This window comes from Acromyrmex echinatior, chromosome 7, assembly GCF_024713525.1.
Source record: "Acromyrmex echinatior isolate Ae372 chromosome 7, ASM2471352v2, whole genome shotgun sequence".
Classification (NCBI taxonomy): Eukaryota; Metazoa; Arthropoda; class Insecta; order Hymenoptera; family Formicidae; genus Acromyrmex; species Acromyrmex echinatior.
Genome location: NC_141858.1, coordinates 390,335 through 410,065, shown reverse-complemented (window position 1 = coordinate 410,065; position 19,731 = coordinate 390,335). Strand labels below are relative to the sequence as shown.

Below are 19,731 nucleotides of genomic sequence, written 5' to 3'. Positions count from 1 at the left end.
TCCAAAACACTATAATAAAGTTACATTTCATTGAGTACGTTATGGAGCTTAAAAGTTACAGTATCGCCGGCGTTATCCATGTACGCATGCGCGTGTGAGTGAGATTCTTACGCGCGCGTGTCTCCGCAATCTATCCACATTGCTTGACATACGCTCACGCGCACGAAATTGAGTCCAATTCTTCTCAATTAAACGATTCAACTTTCCTTTTTTTTCCGTATAGCTATTGTGACGGAAAATCTCAATGACATCTTCCATGAAAGATGGATAGGGAGATATGAATATATTCGATAGCCTCCACGATCTCCTGACTTAAGTTTGTATAATTTTTTTTGTAGGGCTACGTAAAAAATATTGTTTACAAAATTCCGCCGACATCTGCAGGAGACATAAAAAATCGACTAATGTTTGTCGTAGCATTCCTCCAAAATATTTTAATTCCAATAAAAAACAATAAAAAATTTTGAGAAACGTTAAAGCTATGTCTGTAAGAAAATAGAGCTCTATTTGAACATCAATGGCTAAAGACATATTCGAATTGATCTTGCCTTAGTTGGCCGGATCAGTCCCGACCTTGTCTTAATCAGCTGGATCAGTGATCGGTCTTGCGTTATAACTTAACAAGTACTTAACGAAAAGTAACTTTATTATAATTTTTTGGAAAGCTCTTAATATAAGCTACAAGAATACGTAATTAAAAAATAGAGGTTTCCATTTAAAAAAAACATTAATGATCTTGACCTGATTTTGACAAGGTTACTCAAGTCCACATTTCCATCATGTGTCCCCCTTCAAGCTATGCAACTTTCGTTCGAAAAATTTTTTCAATAAAATCATCGATTCACGAGATAATCGACTATATCACTTAAAATGAAACACCTTGTATATATTGCAAATATCAATTAACAAATTATTATATTCTCTTACCATTGAATCCAACAAACCTTATGTAATAATATGTTATGTAATAGTAAATATAACTATTACATAACGTAGATGTAAATTATGTATTTACGTATGTAAGACTTTCCCTAGGGTTAACGAAATATCATACATTAAGTACAAACATATACTATATGTTATACTCCTATATTGCTAACACAGCCTCTTTTTGGGAAAGGGGAGAGGGATGTGTGCAAAGAGCGAGGTAGAGAATATCGGATCTCTCACATCCACAGTACTCGAGTGTGGTAACAATCTTATTATCAGATGTATTTTTTCTCTTGCATATCTAGCAAAATCGCATTTAATGCTATTGGACATGCGAGCGATCATATACCCTATGCAACAAACGCGTGAAGATCAGTGTGAATGATAGAATAAAATTGGTTATGGACACGCGTATGCGTATTGTAACGAGTACACTATCTAAGAGAGATAAGTATCGTCTGCACCGTGGTGTTTTCGCCAACTCGAGAGCTGCGTTAACGATATAGTAGTATTACATATATGGGTACGAATGATAGCTATATTTGAGTACTACTACAAACTCAAAGAGTGTTTTTATAAAAATCTGTCCTTAACATGGCAAATAATCATAACGTAAAACTCTCTCCTTCGCAACGGACACCCATGTCACTCTCTAAATCAGAGCCTTCCAAATGGTCACGTGATCGTGTCCCCATCAAGATTTCAACGGTAAGCAGACCCCTCTCAATGGCTTAGTTTACACTCAATGACTTGTACCCTGACCTATACCCTAACTTAAAAGAGGTCTCGAACAGAGCGTTTATCCCATTTAGATATATAACATTTTTGGGCCTAATGTAGCCTAAGGTAGCATTTAGTCTCACGTGAATACCATCTGCCAGTATTTCTTTATATTCTATATATTCATTGTATTTCTTTATACTTTATGCCTTTAGGCCAACTACCTGTGTTTATATGCGTTAAAGCTGATTAGGCCTAAGAGAGGCCAGGGATCTTGAAAAAGATCCCTCACTTAAGCAAGGTTACTTACTTAGCTATTTACACCATTACGTTCTGTCGTGTTTAGATTAGATTTAGAGTATAGGTAGCAGCCTAAATATAGGGTGCAAACTAGACCAATGTTACCCTCTCTAACGCTACCGTCCAGTCTTCCCGCCACATGGGTTCAGCTATCGCAAGCATGGTGGAAATAATAAGATGTGCTCGTTTCTCGGATTCATTTTCGTCATGTTCTGCAGAGTAACTGAGATCCGCCATCTTGCCACAGATAATAGGAGCATGATATACAATATCATAGTCATGATATACACAGTGCGACAAATATGTTCCCGGATAGGGCCTGAAAATCATAATTGAAACAACAATATGCATATATTTTGGTTTTATTATTCAAAATATTCTCCTCTGGCTTCAATACACTTGTTACAGCGATTCAATAGTGATTCAAATGCATGTTCTAGCTCAGTTTGCGGAATTGCCTCTAGTATCTGTGAAGAAGCTGATTGGATGGTCGGAATGTCATCAAAAAAGCGTCCTTTCAATTTCAATTTCAATTTTGGGAATAATGAGAAGTCGCAGAGGGCCAAATCAAGTGAATACGGTGGATGGTTTAACACAGAGACACGATTTCGAGTCAAATATTGACGAACAATCAATGAAGTGTGACTCGGTGCATTATCATGTAATAAAGACCAATTTTCTGGATCACGATATTCGGGGCGAATATGATGAATTCTGTCCATCAATCGCTTTAAAACTTCGAGATAATATGCACCAGTAATTGTTTGGCCAGTTGGAACAAACTCTTTGTGGATAATACCTTTGCTATCAAAGAATGTGATGAGCATTATCTTGATTTTTGATGGAACTTTTCGTACTTTTTTTGCTTGTGGTGAATTTTTTGACTTCCATTCCGCACTTTGACGCTTAGTTTCTAGATCATTGAAAGCACCATGTTTCATCACCCGTAACAATTGATTTTAGGAAATTTGGATTATTTTCTGCGGCTGCAATGATGTCTCTGGAATAATTGATTCTCGCTGATTTTTGATCGCTTCTTAATGTGTGTGGAACAAACTTCGCACAAACCTTCGTTTTACCCAAATCTTCATGTAATATGGTTCGAATCGTTTCTCTACTGATATTTAAAGCCTCCTCCATCATTTTTAGTGATGCATTGCGATCGTTTGCAACAAAATCACGTACTTTTTCGATCATTTCGGGTGAACCAAAATTGGCCGTCCTGATTTTTTGTCATCTTCAAGGGTCTCTCTGCCTTCCAAAAAACGCTTATGCCACTCAAAAACAGCTGTACGACTTAGACATTGACTGCCGTAAACTTGTTGCATCGATCGGAATGTTTCTGATGCACTTTTACCAAGTTTTGCGTTAAATTTGATCACTGCTCTTTGTTCCATATTAAAATTTCTACCTCGACCAAAATCTTGTTTAACATGAACTGTCATATCTTCGTTATATGTCAACCAAAATGAATGAAATTTTGACAGATGATAGCAAAATGTTCAACCTTTAAAATGTATGTTTGAACGCACAGATGTCGCCACTGGTTGCTGAGATGTGGTTTGTGTCCGGGAACATATTTGTCGCACTGTGTATGTAGGACTTCCATTTCTGGAGCGAGTGAGTGTGACGTGTGAGAGACGATTGACATTTTGTGAGGCAGAAAACAAGTGAGGAGAGAATGATGAGAGAGTGGAGTATGGATGTGGAGGAGCGGATGACAGAGTAGAGGTGGAATGATTGGAGGGAGGCATGAGTGTCAGAGAGAGGGAAGATGGAGATAGGGGAGGGGGTAAGGGGAGGGTGGGATGAAGGGACGGAAGAGGGAAAGGGGGAAGAGAAGAGGGGGTGGGGAGAGGGAGTAGGGTGGGAGCGAGGGTATGAGTAGGAGAGGGGGGAAGCGGAGGAGAGAGAGGAGGAGAGAGAGAGGGGGGAGGGCCGAGTGGAAGGTTAGAAAGAGCATAAGGCTAATTCTCTTTTTTTGTTTTCTGTTTCTTGCTGTTTGTCTCTGTTTGTCTCTTACTTTTTTGGTCAATAAGACAGGAGACAAACAGCAAGAAACAGAAAACAAGAAGCACATTGTAGAATAGTCATTAGTGTAGAGAGGAAACATAGGGAATAAAGCACATGCGTGGGGTTGAGAATAAGCAATAGGTAGAGGGATAAGCAAGCCTGAAGAGAGCAAAAACATGAAAAGAAACATAAAGAAGGGAGATAAGAAGGAGAAATAGCATCCAACTTAGCTTTTTATGAAGAATTATCCAAAGATAGTAAGCGTTCCAAGAATGTCTTAATTTATGACAATAATATGCAATATTGAATTAATACGCGATAATTAAATCTCTAAAGAGAACTTTTGTAGGAAAAATTCATTCCATGATATTTATATGTGATATTAATATGTATAATTCATTCTACGCGCGAGATAAAGTATTTAATAATTTTACATTTTTTTATACGGCCTTATGTAAATTATTATTTTATTATTATCTGTCATTATAAAATAAATGTAATTTATATTTGAGGTACAAAATAAAGAATTTTCTCATAGATGAATTAAAAATTCTTATCATAATACAGGCCAGCGATCTATTAGGTACAAATAAGTTTCCGCTGTTTTTAATATAATAAAAAATTAAGTATTTATTGTGAAAGAACGATACATAATGTTTTATTGAAAGTATTGTCCATCGCTAGCCACTACTTTTTCCCATCTTTCTGGTAACATACGGATACCGCGTTGGAAGAACGCTTCATTTTTTGAGGCTATCCAATTATCGATCCAATTTTTGATATCTTCATATGATGTGAAGTGCTGCTCAGACAGGCCATGCGCCATCGATCGAAATAGATAGTAATCGGAAGGGGCAATGTCTGGTGAATACGGCGGGTGGGGTAGAACTTCCCAATTGAGTGTTTCCATGTAGGTTTTGACCGGCGCCGCAACATGTGATCGAGCATTATCATGCAGGAGAATAATTTTGTCATACCTGGAGTAGTAGTGGACGCGTTTTTCCGTGAGTGCTCGACTCAATCTCATCAATTGTGTTCGGTAGAAAGCCCCAGTAACGGTTTCGTTTGGTTTGAGCAACTCATAATACACGACACCAAGCTGATCCCACCAAATACACAACATGAGTTTTTTTCCATGAATATTCGGCTTGGCTGTCGATGTTGAAGCATGGCCAGGTGATCTCTATTTCCTCTTCTTTTTTTATCGTAGTGGATCCATTTTTCACCATCAGTGACGATGTAAAAAACCCTTTCGTTTATGCCTGATAAGCAGCATTTCACATATGGAAAATCGGCGTTCAACGTTTCTCGGCTTCAGTTCATATGGAACCCAATTCCCTTGGTTTTGAATCATTCCCAATGATTTCAAATGATGTGAAATTGCTTGTTGAGTCGCTCCTAATGTAAGTGCAAGTTCTTTTTGCGTTTGGCACGAATCTTCATTCAATAATGCTTCCAATTCCGCGTCTTCGTACACTTTCGGCCTTCCGCTACGTTCTTTGTCTTCGACGTCAAATTCACCGTTCTTAAATTTTTGAAACCATTCACGACAACTTCTTTCACTTAAGGCAGCCTCACCATATGCTTCTACAAGCAATCGATGAGCCTCAGTTGCAGATTTCTTCAAATTAAAGAAGTAAATCAAAAGTTCCCGCAAATGTTGCTTATTCGGCTCAAAACTCGGCATTTTCGCACAAAAACAAATATATGATGCTGATACAAAATCGCTAGTATTTCAAGATTATGTTGTTGACAGATGTCCAACCTTACGATATAATATTTTACATCAGACAATTTTACAAACCATAGCTTGCTAGTGGCGCCGTCTTTTGTCAAACGGCGGAAACTTATTTGTACACCTAATTTTTAAATTTCTGGTTTTTTCCTAGTTTTCCAGATTTAAAAATAACGATTTTTAAAGTTCTTAATATTAAAAAAATTACCCACATTATACATACTAATGATCAGTCTCGTAAAGTAAAGTTCCATTATTTAAATTGTAGTAAAAAATAATGAAATACGAGTGCTTTAATAAATTTTTTTATTGATAAATGAAATATTGCGTACAAATTTTAAAGTCTTTTTCGACAACTTAACACATCAATTAAATTAAAATCTAACAAATATTCATATTCAGAACAACAGTAAACGTAATATTGCACGGAATCTATGTCTAAACAACAATAGATTGTTTATCACAAAAGTGAAATGCAAGAACGAATATTCTTCAAAATATCCGTGAAATAAAATCAGTAAAATTAAATAAAACTTTTGATTAATATTATATATGTACATATATATATATATATATATATATACATACACACCCACACACACATATATATATAATACATATATACACATATATAAACTTAAACATACATATATAAATCTGAAGCAAACAAAATATAATAAAAATAAAAATTTTATTTTTTTTTAATCCGCATTGACTTATCTATCTCTGCCGTTATCTTTGATACTTCAGTTAGATGTTTGACTTTTTTGGTCTCTAACTCTTTTATTTCTAATAGAGTTTTACGTTTTCTTAATGTCTCCATCAACTGTTTCTCCGCCTCAGGGTGTTTTGTCAAAAACTCTTTATAATGCGAATACGCATTGCGCATAGAATGTAATAGATTTTTATCAACTTTTATATTATCTCCTCATTATCTCCTACATTTTTAACGGTATCATAGATACGTCGTTGAACAATGAGACTTTTGTCAAGTTGATTTTCAACAAGGCACTCACGGAGAAATAGCGTTCAATGGCATTTTTATCAGATAAAATCAAAATTAATTTAGCAAAATCTACAAAATTATCACATGGTTTCGTCAATAATTTTACTGCATCCATCTACATTTTATCTAGATGGTTTTTAGTTTTTTTGAAAGATTTCAAAATTTCCTGTGGCTCGCCGCAAGGATTATTCTTGTTTTACACGATCCGCTTTGACGCCAGACATTTTTCGGAAACAAGAATTTCAAGACACGATGTTAATCTTTTAAAAGTTATTTTCGAATCTAAAGCTATACATAGGGTTCAAGCATGTAATGGCAAATTGTATAAACTTGTACTTTAATGAACGTTCACGAAGTTTTATATATATCTCTTATATATAATATATCAATAATCTCTATAATACGCATATCGTCTTTCAGTTTGAGAATTTGTAACTCTGAAATATCCTTCACTTTCTTCAGCGTTTTCTTTCGTCGCGAAGTCTATTTCGAATTGTTTTGCGGATATCAGATTATTCTTATATTATATAATAAATCTATTTAAGGTAAGAGGTACTGTATAGTATTTCATTTTTTACTACCAGCTGCATCAAAGAGTAAATAAGAATGTAATTCGTCGTACAAAAATGCCATAGGTACGTATACATCTGCCTGAAATTCATGCAAAAATGATTCAAACAAAGATGCTGTTGCGCTGAAAAAAGTAAGCTTTGGATAAGTTTATCGCTTGTCGGAAACAATCTTGAAACTTTGAAGCAGTTTTTCTTTTTTTGTTTTGACGTACGTTATTAAATAAGAAACAACTTCAAGCTCTTTCGGATACGGCAACGTTCTCTACCCATCTAATGGCATAGAATTTTTTTGGAAAAATATTGGACTTTGTATATTTATTATGTATTGAGCTCTTCGTGTTGGTGAATCTTTGAATAGATAATATATAGCTCTCAAGAAGGACACAATTTTCCACTTGAATTTTTTCATTTCAATTTTGAACGCTCCATGAATAACTTATAGTCCGCAGCTCCCAATATTCAAGAGCGCCATACCGACGAAGGATTCTGCAAGTTCCTTATTTAAATCATTTAAAACTTTCAAATTTACATTTGGCTCATCCATAATTGTAAAATTTTACAAAGATTCTGCGATCCAAAAGACTCAAAGCTTTATACAAATCGATAGCACACGTGTGCTGAAGAAAAACAGAATCAAAATATCGTAAATATATATGGTGTCACGATTGAATCATTTGGGTACCAAAATCTCATGTCCATTTGGGCTTTCTTTTGGAGAAATAGTATTCAGACTTTCATCAAATTCAAGTACGACGTTACTACATTCTTGGATTAAGTTAACCAACTCACAATAAAAATGTGGAGCGATACCGTAAACAATAGTATAGGAAATTTTTGTTCTTCCTAGTTGCATCTTCTTAGCAATTTAACTATTTGAAAACATAATGGAAAGGCTTTTGACGCACGCAACAGAAGTTTGAATAGATAAATGGCTCATAAAAGTACAAAGGCACCAGAATCTCAGCTTTTGACACATCATTCGAGAGAAGAAATGATTAGAGATTTTTTTCTGTACTGCTTATTGAAGTAGAAGTTTCTGTAATTCCGGCATCATTTTCTACGGTTTCATTAATGGAACGATCTGTGCCATGAAATCCTCCTGAAATATTAGAATACTTATGATAAATTATCGCTTTATCAAATTTTCAATCAAAGCTTTTTATTAAAAATTTACTTATGATTCTGAGTTTTACAACGATATGAACATATATTACTGTATTTAAAAATGTAGCACAGCATATTATTGTGGAATATATAATATATATAAGTATAATTTAAAATGTATGATATTATTTATGTGACCATTTTACTTTAGAGTCTAAAAATTTTAACAACTTTTGAGAGTTTACTTTTTTTCGTGAAAATAATGTTGTAATGTATCCTATTTTTTTTAATTTATTGAACCGCTCTTAAATAACGTAAAAAATTTTTTAATACATATTCTTGTGTATTTATTCATATATTACCCGTGATGTTGAGCATGGATTAAAATAAAAAAATTATTCAGCCAATAAATTTAACATACTATTAATTAAATATATAATATTTATTATCCTGAAATATATTTTTTGTTATTATTTGCCTGAATAAAAAAACGCTATTAAATATAGCGATAGCTAATATTAAAAAAAATTGAATAGTTATTAAATTTTATTTCTGAAGATTTTTTAAATTTATTTTAAAGCTATTTGTACTTTTACGGAACTAATTACCCTACGGTCTTTTATATCAATATATATGTTTTTATTCGAAATAATATTAATCCAACTAATTTTCAAGAACTAAATCGATTTTTGATGATTGTATGAGAGAATAATATTTTTCTTGGTGTTTTATGCTTCTGATTCATTCTGATTTAGAGTCTTTCAGAAATAAGAAAGACACGAACCACTTTTCTTTTTTGAGGCTCAGTAGATTAAACCTTTAATACCTAATAGTATAGGTTTTAAGTTATCTGGGTTTCCTTGTTTGAATCTAATAAAAAACCTTTGATGTCGTAGATCTCGAAAATATCACATCTATCTATCTGAATATTCAATCGAACGTAAACAGAGGACTTAAGAGGAAAAGTGCATAAATTTCTAGAATTAAAAAATCGATTAAAAAAATATGACAATATATTTAACAATCTTATCTTTTGCAATATATACTTCTTTTTCTACACGGATGATTACTTATTTCTTTGCATCTTAAAAGTGTACATATCACGTCATTATGTGTAGTTACACACTTCAATAACGTAAATTTTTAGAATCAAATTTAAAAATACTAAATTAAATTAGTCGATTTTATTTTTAAAAAATTTAGTATGTAGAAATTCATACGTACGCGTTCTAAATCCGTCATGATAGTGACTATTTGCAAACGCAAAATATTTTCAATAAATGCACAGTTTGTTATATATTTGTTATATAAAATATAATAAAAATAAATAATAATTTGGGTATTAATTCTGCAATTATGAAACTGGAGAAGCTGTTTGTACTTTTTTCACTCTCTTTACATCGTACATACATTTCCATCGGGATGTTTTTTTTTTTCAATTTACAACGATACTTTTATGCTTTTAAAATTTCACATGATTTTGAAGAGCACTTTTTCCCATCAAACTAATATTAATTATATTATAGTTTTGCACCTAATGCATAATGCATTGTACTAATTTTAGGATCCGGACCAATCCATGGGTAAATAAGCTCATAGGATGGTTGATAATTTATAGTGCTTGGCTTAAGCATGATTCTTTACTGAAAAATCACAGATAATAATTATTAAGAATAAGACTTGTATACATGACGCAGAAAATTCACTCTGTATTTTTCATTTCGACTGTTGCACTATAAATCACAAAATCACTCACGTCAATCTAAGAAGAGTTCCAAATTTTTCGGATGATTGATTGTAGAAGCAGAGATATCTGATAGAATACCTGAATTTGTCATCATTTTATTTTAACAAATGAAACGCGGCGCGCCAAACGATTAGGCAGCGGCGAACGGAAAGTGTCGGTACACTGCTCATCGATAATATTCTCATTCGAAGGCTATTGCAGTAGCCCTGACTTGTCGATTTGATTTATCTACTAGGATCGAGAAAATTATTATAATAACGGAAGTTTTCTACATCAAATTATCAAATTATCTTGTGATCAATACATCAGACTGATAAGTTAGAGCTACTGTAGGACTCTTCGAATCATTGACGGACAGTGAAATTCCCGATTTTCAAAATAAATTCCCTTTTTTCTATTCCCAGTTTTTTCCTGGTTTTTTCAAGGTTCGCTGTATTTACAGGTCATCCTGTAATATTAAATACATCAAAAATTTGTCTTGCAACTTTACTTAATCATATAATCATGGCATCCAGTGAGAGCGATTGGAGAAGTGGTAACAAGAAAGAAAGTATGAGAGGAAATAGAGAGAGATAGGGAAGGGGAGGATAAAAGAAAGAGAGATGGGGAAGAGAAGAGGAAGAGGGGAGGGAAGTAGGAAAGAAGTAAATATTTAGGAAAAGTAGAAAGAGGGAGAGCGCCTATAAAGAATGCAGCGGGAGAAGAGGGGCACATTTCGGATATATTAAAAAGATGGATGGAGGAAATGAAGGAGAGGTGGAATAGGATAGAAGATAATCTGGGGGAGATTAAGAAGGAACTAAAAGATATAAGGGAGAGAGAGGAAGAGTGGAGAAGGGAGTATGAGAAAATGGGAAAAAGAATTAAGATATTGGAGAAAAAATGGGAGAGGGAAGAGATAGGTGGGGAGAGAAATAGAGGCGATAGAGGAAAGAGTAAAGATACTGGAGGAGAGAGGGAGGGATACAGGGTTAGGGAGGGAAGAGGGAGGGAATGGGAGGGGAGAGAAGGGAATGGAAGGAAGAGTAAGAGCAATGGAGCGTGGGAATTAAAGGAGAGGTAGGAAAGCAAGAGAAATATTATACTAAAGGGATTCAGGATGAAAGAAGAGAAAATAGAATGCGAAATAGAAGGGTTAATAAAGAGGATAGCGGCAGAGATAAAGATTGAGGAGATGAGAAAGGTCAGAAATAGGAAAAAGGGAGGTGAAATGATGATGATTAAATTAGGATCAGAGGAGGACAAAAAAAGTAATGTAAAGAAAAAAGGCTGTAAAAGGGGAGAAGGTTTGGATAGTGGACGATCTAACATGGAAAGAGAGAAGATTGATGGAGAAAATTAGGGGTATAGCGAAGAAGGAGGAAGGGAAAGGAGAGAGGGTATGAGTAGAATATAAGAAGCTAAGGATAAATGATGAAATGGTGGGTCTGGGACGAGGAAGAGAGAAGTGGAAGGATAGGGAGAGATATCTGCAAAGTAGCGTTTTGGAACGTAGCAGGATTGGTGAATAAGGATAGGAATTTTTGGATGGAGTTAACAGATTGAGATATTGTAGTTATGGTGGAGACATGGATAGAGAAGAAGGGATGAGAGAAAATTAAGGAAAGGTTGCCGAGAAGATATATTTGAGAAACGCAATGGGCAAGGAAAAGGAATAATAAGGAAAGAGCAATGGGGATATTGATAATAGGGATAAGGAAAGAGATTAAAATATAAGGGGGAGAGGAAAGCAAAATGAAAGGAGTTCTGGATAAAAAAATAAAGATCGGAAAAGATAGATGGAGGATAATGGGAATATATGTAAACAGAGATCTGAGAAGGAAAAATAGGGGAGAGTGAGAGGATGGATGAAAAACAGGAAGGAAGAAATAAGAACAATAATAGGAGGGGGGGGTTAATATAAGGACGGGAAAATTAGGGGGAAGACAGAAAAGAGAGGATGAAGGCGAAGAATTAGGGGGCAGGAAATCAAAAGACGGGAAAGTCAATAAGGAGGAAAGATGGTTGGTAGATAGGTTGGAGGAAATAGGATGGTTTATTTTTAATGGAAGTAAGGGAGATGAGAAAGGGAATTGGACATACATGGAGACAAGAGGAAAGACAGTAATAGACTATATAATAGGAGACGAAGAAGTCTGGGAAAAAATAGAGAGGATGGAGGTAGAAAGTAGAGTGGACTTGGACTCATTTTCCGATAGTGGTAGAGATTAAGGAAAGAGGATTTGGAGAGGAGGATAGGAAGGAAGCCAGTAAAAAAGGGAAAAGATGGATATGGTCGGAACAAGAGAGAAAAGAATTTAGACATACAGTAGAAGAGGTAATACATGGAGAAAGAGAGAAAGAAGGAAGAGCAATGGAAACAAGTAAGGGAAAGGATTCAAGCAATTTTAAAGGAAAGATAAAAAGGAAAAAAGGGGGAGATAAGGAGGGGTTGGAATTTGAAAAGTAAAGGGAGGGAAGAGAAGGAATAAGGTATAGATAATTGAAAAGGGAATATGGCAGGTTATGTGATAGAAAAAAAAAGAAGAGAATGAAAGATGAGCGGAGATAACAAAGGGGCGAGGATGGAAGCGAAGGTATGGAAGGTGGTTAATAGGGAGAGAAAAAAGAGAAAAGGGATAAAAGAAGGAATATAAATGGAAGAGTGATTAGAATACTTCAAGGATATGTTAGGAGGGGTGGAGGGAAGAGTAAAAAGAGGGATAAGGAGAGGGGATAAAGAAAAAACGGAGAGCCAAATATAACGAAGGAGAAGATAAACATGGCAATAAGGAAATTGAAGGATGCAAAGGTGGAAGGGATAGACGAAATGCCAGGAGAGATATAAAGATATGGAGGAGAAAAGATAGAGGACTGGGCATTGAAGATGTGTAATAAAGTATGGAGAGAGGAGGAGTGCATTAAAGAATGAAAGGAGAGAATAATAGTTCATAAAGAAGAGAGGAGAGGAAAAGAGATGGAGGATTATAGAGAGACATAACATTATAGAGAGATAACATTAACATCAACGTTATATAAAGTGTATGATTATAGGGAAAAGGTTGAAGAAGAAGATGAAAGAAGGAAAGGTGGTACCAAGCAGACTTCAAAAGGGGTATGAGAACAATGGATAATGTCTACATCATGAATTATCTAATAGATAATTAATAGACAGCTAAGTAGAGATTCAGGAAAGCTGATAGCATTCTTTGTAGATATGAAGGCAGCATTTGATTCGGTGGTAGATAGAGAGATGTTAGTGAAGAGTTTAAAAGGGAGAGGGGTAAGAGAGGGGTTAGAGAAGATGTGAAGATTTATTTAGAGAAACAAAAAGTAGAGTTAGATTGGAGAGAAAGTTAAGTACTGAGGTACTCTGGACGAGTAAGGGAGTCAGGTAGAGATGTCTTATGAGTCCAAGATTGTTTAATATGTTGATAGTGGATTTGGAGAAATACTTGAGAAAGGGAGAATGGGGAGGAATAAGATTAAGGGAAGGAAAAGTGTACTCATTAGCCTATAGGTGACATAGTAATAATAGCGGAAATGGAAGATAATAGAGATTGGAGAATTATGTAAGAATGAAAGGATTGGTGGTAAATGTAGAAAAATCAAAGATCTTGAGGTTCAGCAAGGACGGAGGAAGACGAAAGAAATTAAGCTGGAGATGGGAACAAAATAATAGAAGAGATGAAAGAATATAAATGCTTGGAATATGTATTTCAAAAAAATGGAGAACAGGAAGCGCAAGTAAAGGAAAGAGTCAGGAGAGGGGTAATGATAATGGGGTAGCTATGAGGAATAGGGAAAAGGAGATTTGGAGAAGACTGAGGAAAAAGGAAATAGTTGTTCGATGCGTTGGTATGGACAGTGATGGAATATGGGGCAGAAGTTTGGGGATGAAGAAAAAGAGAGGATAGAGAAAATGCAAGAAAGATATATAAGGTAGGTAGTACTCTACTAAGAGTAGAGTATGGAACATCGGGATACTTGGTGAGGGAGGAGTTACAGAGGGATAAACTGAGGATCAAGACTGGAAGAAGAGCATGGAATTTCAAAGAGAGGATAAAAGAAGAGAAAGGAAGTGAATTAGCTAAAGAATGTTGGAAAGATATGAGAGAAAGGATGGAGGGGGGGGGAAGTTATAAAGATGAGAGAAGGAAAGGTGGGAATTTTTTAGAGAAAAGAAGGAAAGATGCAAGGAAAATGAGCGAATTGGAGAGGGAAGAAGAATTTATGGAATTAGAGAAAGTGGACAAAAGAAGAGGCAAAGAAAGATGGAAAAAAATTAGAAGTTCAAGATTTAATAGATGATATGGAAGAGTGAAAGAGGAAGGAATTCCAGGATATCTGAAAAAAGACTGGGTAGAAAATAGATGAAAGAGAATGGCTAAGTATAGGGGATAGGATGAGGGAGGGAATGTATTGGTGGAAAGAGAAGGATAGAAAATGTAGAGTGTGTGGATATGAAAGGGAGACATGGGAGTATGTATGGAAGATGAGGAGCGGAAGAGCAGGAGATGATAGAAAAGGTATTAGGGGGAGAAGGAAGAGAAGAAGAATGGATTAGAATGTTAGGAAGATATAGGAAGGAGGAAGAGATGAGAAAGAGGAAAGTGAGAGTGAGGAGGAGAGAGAGAGGAGGGGGGAGGGAGGGAAGGAGAGAAAGTGAGGGAGAATGAGTACTGCCAGATCATTTGGAAAAGTTATAACATATGTAAAGAGCATATATAGTAAGAATCGCACTTGCGACGGAAGCGGATGTCCGGGTGTGTGTGTGTGAGTGTGTGTGTGTGTGTGCGTGCGTGCGTGCGTGCGTGCGTGCATGCGTGCGTGCGTGCGTGCGTGCGTGCGTGCGTGCGCATGTGCGCGTGCGCGCGCGCACGTGCGTGTGTGTGTGTGTGTGTGTGTGTTCGGAATTAGATTAAGAGTAATGGTAAATTAGGTTTAAGATTAGTTGTAAGAATAGAGATAAAATTGTATGTAAAAGTGTTGGAGTTGTATCCCTGAGAGGAATCAATAAAATTACTACTACTATAAACATATATGTATACACATATATTGTAATATTTATGTAGTAGTTATCATTTCACTTTCTTTGCATGAATCTTCCCTTAATAAAATATATTTAATAGGGCTGATGAAAAATAAATAACAATAATAAGATATTGATAAGCGAGCAACGAGAACATTAACACAGCGCGGCACTTCGAGCGCAATACATATATTCACAATATTTTTTACATTACGTGTTTATACAAAATTCTTGAACGGTTTACTTTAAATCATTATCAACAATGCCATATAATTTTCAAATCACTCAATATTCAAGTCTATACAATATTCAAGTCTACAAATGTTGGAAATAGTAAATTCCATAAAATCTCTTCGTTGTTTAACCAAGTAATTAACCTCTGCCTTCGCAGATGTCACAATTCAAAGCGCAACACGTTATATTACAATAAGTAGAAATTAAAATATAAAGATATTAATAAAGATACTATCCCTGGTAAAAAAAGTTGATAGAGAACGATTGAAAAATTTATATCATTTTCTATAAGTTGTATCGTTGCTCTTTCAAGTATCAAATATAAATCCTATTTATCGGTTGCTATAATATTTTATTCTGTTGGAAACTAATGATAGAAACTCTTCTCTTTCTACCGTATTCAATATGTGTATCTAAAAGAATAGTAAAATAACGAATTGGCATTCGTTTCTATCGCTTACTTAACAAATACGAGTAACAATCAATCGTGTGATAAAAATAAAATCGTTATTAATCTGAAATTTATTCCATGAGCTTTTAGCGGCGGTGTGCAAAACTAAGTCTAAATAAGATTCTATTGTTTATTAGCGAACTGGAAAACTTACCTGAACGTATATGAATGTAATATGAAATATAAGGATAAAATTTTACAGGTTTCTATCTAATTTTCAAAAATGAACATATCTATAGGAATTTCTCATAAATTCATTATACAAAATGAATCGTTCTCGATCTACAATTTAGTCATTGAGTTTTATAATGTATAAAAGGAACTTTATAAAATAAAACTTTATAAAATATGATCGTTCTTTAACGATTTAAAAATCCCATCTGAACGTATACAAAAAGAACGAGGGGGTATTTTATAGATTTCTATCTGACCTTACAGAGTAAAAATGTCTGTAAAAGTTTATAGTAAGTAAATTTACAGAACAAAATGAATTATTAATTAAAATTATTAATATAATATTTAAATAATAACATTTTATCAGTAAAGTAAAAAGCACTGACTTTCCAGAAATACTTCGAACATCGATACTTTAGCATATTCATTGTTCATATTGGTAACTATCAATAATTACTGACCAATAACGGTTAACTATGATCGACGGACATCTTAGCACAGATCAATACCGTTGTACATTTTTAATGTCTACCTGACATATGAAAATTATATGTTCACCAACTCGCATATTGTAGAGAAGAGAGAGGGGGGAGGGGAAGAGGGAGAGAGGAAGAGAGAGAAAGAGAGGAAGAGAGAGAGAGAGAGAGAGAGAGAGAGATGATGCAGAAAAAAATACAGGAGAGGTACAGAAGAAGTGCGGGAGAAGTGCGGAAGTAGTGCGAAGAAGATACGGAGAGATGTGGAAAAAGTGCGAAAACAGTATGGAAATGGTATGTAAATTGTTTCTCATACAAAATATTTCGATTTCTATAATTTGAAAACCATTAACATTTATAAATTAGTACAATATAAAAATTTATAGGTTTTATGATGAAAAATTTCCTATTATAGTATTGATAAACGACCTTTCGATGCATGTAATTCCACATTGAATATTGTTGACAGCCTACAATAGTAAATGAACTGTTACGTCAGGAATTGTAACAAATCTAGATATTTTCACGTTTATGAATTACTGTGTTAGGATGCAGCGGTTCTCGTTATTATCCCACTGTCACCAGAAGTGTTACGAATTCTCATGTTAAGAATAATATAATAGCTAATAGTCGCGGATTGAATATTTTTGGCGTTATGTTGTGCGTCGCATCGCTGCCGAGCGCGGAGTGGGGGGGGAGAGAGAGAAACGGTCCGGCGCAGCGTACGAGCAGGATATAGGATTAAAAGAGTGGCGGAGTGGTTATTGGAGTAGGGAAGATATGATCAGAGTGAGAGCTAGTCTCAGGTCAAGCGACAATAAGACTGCTAGTGCCGACGTATCGCATGCTACAGGAATCCTTTATGATAATTAATCTATTGTAATTGACTTAGAATTTTAAATTGATAGTTACTGTTCTCCTGAAATGGAATTCGTCATTGTTCTTTATCCATATAAGATATTGTGAATTATTTGATTTAGCAATTTATGAATTATTTGTTGAATTTTGGTGGTAATTTCAGCAAATAATCGTAACAAATGTCAAATTTATTAGAGTCTATTTAGCAAAGAAATTAATGATGGATCCGAGCAATTCAAGCCGTTTCACTCTTCGGGAAGGGATAAGGGGAGAGGATTGAGCGAGATAGAATATAACGTTAGATAAGTGTTTATGTTTTTATTTATGAGGTATTCAGTTAATATTCGTGTGACATGGAAATGTACAGGGACATCGGAGACGACCAGTGGGAGGCGGCACGGCCCGCGAGCATTCGGGACCTGTTTAGCAACAGCCATGGGACACGTGCCAGCATAGAGCGGCTATGCCGGTTTGGCGTTCCGCTGTTCGATGGTCAACGGCGCACGAGATTTCCTAGCCGCGTGCGGTGACTCGACGCACTCCGTTTAGGAGCACTCGAAATCGACCAGGGCCGCGGGAGCGGGCGAGTCTGACGGAAAGATCGACGGGTTGAAGTCCCTAATTGCCTTCAGCCCTTGATAAATACGTAAAGCCTGAACCCGTCTCCCTGCGCGGTTTCCTCTTTTAGTCATTCTACAGAAAGTGTTTTTATTACATTACCGTCGCGATTAATTGAATAATTGCATTAAAGAAACAGAATTGGAAATAAATTGCAGAAGAACAGATAGTAATGAAGGAAAGAATTGAACATCTCCAACGAGCGCGGTCAATTCCGAGAAAGGACAGACTAACCAGCTCCTGCAAGCGTGGTTAGTCCGTAGAAAAGGGGGGTGAGCTGAGCAGCTACTACGAGCGCGGTCAGCCTAGGAAAAGGGGAAAAGGGGAAAAGGCTGAGCAGCTCCTACAAGCGCGATCAGCCCAAGAGTTGCGAAGCTTGAATAGGAAAGAGGAAGCTTGAAAAAAATTAACACATGCATGTACTTTCTTCTTTTCTTTGTATATATATTGCGAATATTGAAAGATATTCACCAATGTTTCGGTCTGATCCATCGATCAGAATGATGCGATAAAGAATGACTGACTGCCCACCGAGCTCGATTTTCGTCCTGTTTATATTGGTCAGTTTACATAAGCGCTCGCCACCAAGTCAGGAAGAAGGGGAAGCTCGAATTTCTCGGTAATACGTGCCGAATTTGGAAAATGATTTTTCCAAATGGAAATATTAGTCACATCGGGCTGAAATTTAGCACGATTATCACGAATTCAATTTAGAACTGATGGATCAAATTAGTTTCGCGTTAATTGATGGAATTTTAAAGTAATTAACAAATTAAATCTGTTTATAAGGGATCTGTTTATAAGAAACGATAAAGATCTTATCAAAAAATTCCTACAACGCTGTATACATTTTCTATCATACGATTTATATTAGTGAATTCATGAATATTCCATATTCAAGACAATGGGATTTTTTTCAATCGTTTTCTATCACTTTTTTTACTTAGGAATCCATGTGGAAGTCAGATATGTAATCAAATTTCTTTATTATATGCATTTCAATTGCCCAAGATGGCTGAGTTCAGTCATGCTCTTTCTTTAGCCAACAAAAGTGCCTGCGCAATAGCACACCTTGTTATTTCCACCATGTTTGCAAGCATGCAAGTATAATTCTTAGGATTAATAGAAATTCCAAATAAAAATAAAATAAGTCATAAATATAAGTCTCTTTTGCTTTTGTCTCTTTCTCGGTATACGTATCTATCTTTCGATGAAACCGATGCCTAACCGCTACACAAAATGATACGCCGCGTCACCGTGCCGGTATGAATAGAGGAGAAGCGTTAGACATGATGAGGGACAAGCACGAGCAGGCCAAAGAGGTTGTATATATATATATATATATAGAGTAGGCAAGGCATAGAGCTCCCTGTAAGTAGAAATATTAGACAGTAGAGAAGGAAAAGATACGAGATGGCTATCTTTATTTTTGTCTAATGTTGCGTCGCGCATAGAACTTTGAAAGCTGAGTGGGATTGATATATTGCTCTCCTTAAGGGGGTATAACACCTTTTACGGTCAAAATCGACCTCATTTTCAAGATTTTTTTTTTACATACAAAGAAGTGCGCAATTCAAAATCGGGTCTTTGAGCTTTTTTATTTACATATTAAAGACACTGAACATATTTTTTGTTTTTGAAAAATCATCATGGTTTATAAAATAAACGCCGTCAAAAGAGGCCGCTAGCGTCGCGTATGTCTTGCTGGTGTACACGATTGTGGCTGATTGGAGTGACCTAAAGCAAAAATACAAATTGGTTCTTAATCTGTGATAGTTTGAC

The 19,731-nt window shown here is 35.4% G+C and overlaps 1 protein-coding gene and 1 pseudogene across 14 annotated transcripts in view; both read right to left on the bottom strand.

Moving 5' to 3' along the window:
- Positions 1-19,731, bottom strand: part of LOC105144004 (prominin-like protein) — a 331,794-nt gene that overhangs the window by 166,779 nt on the left and 145,284 nt on the right. The gene's annotated exons all lie outside the window — the stretch shown is intronic.
- LOC147908895 (uncharacterized) lies at positions 203-7,820 on the bottom strand (annotated as a pseudogene).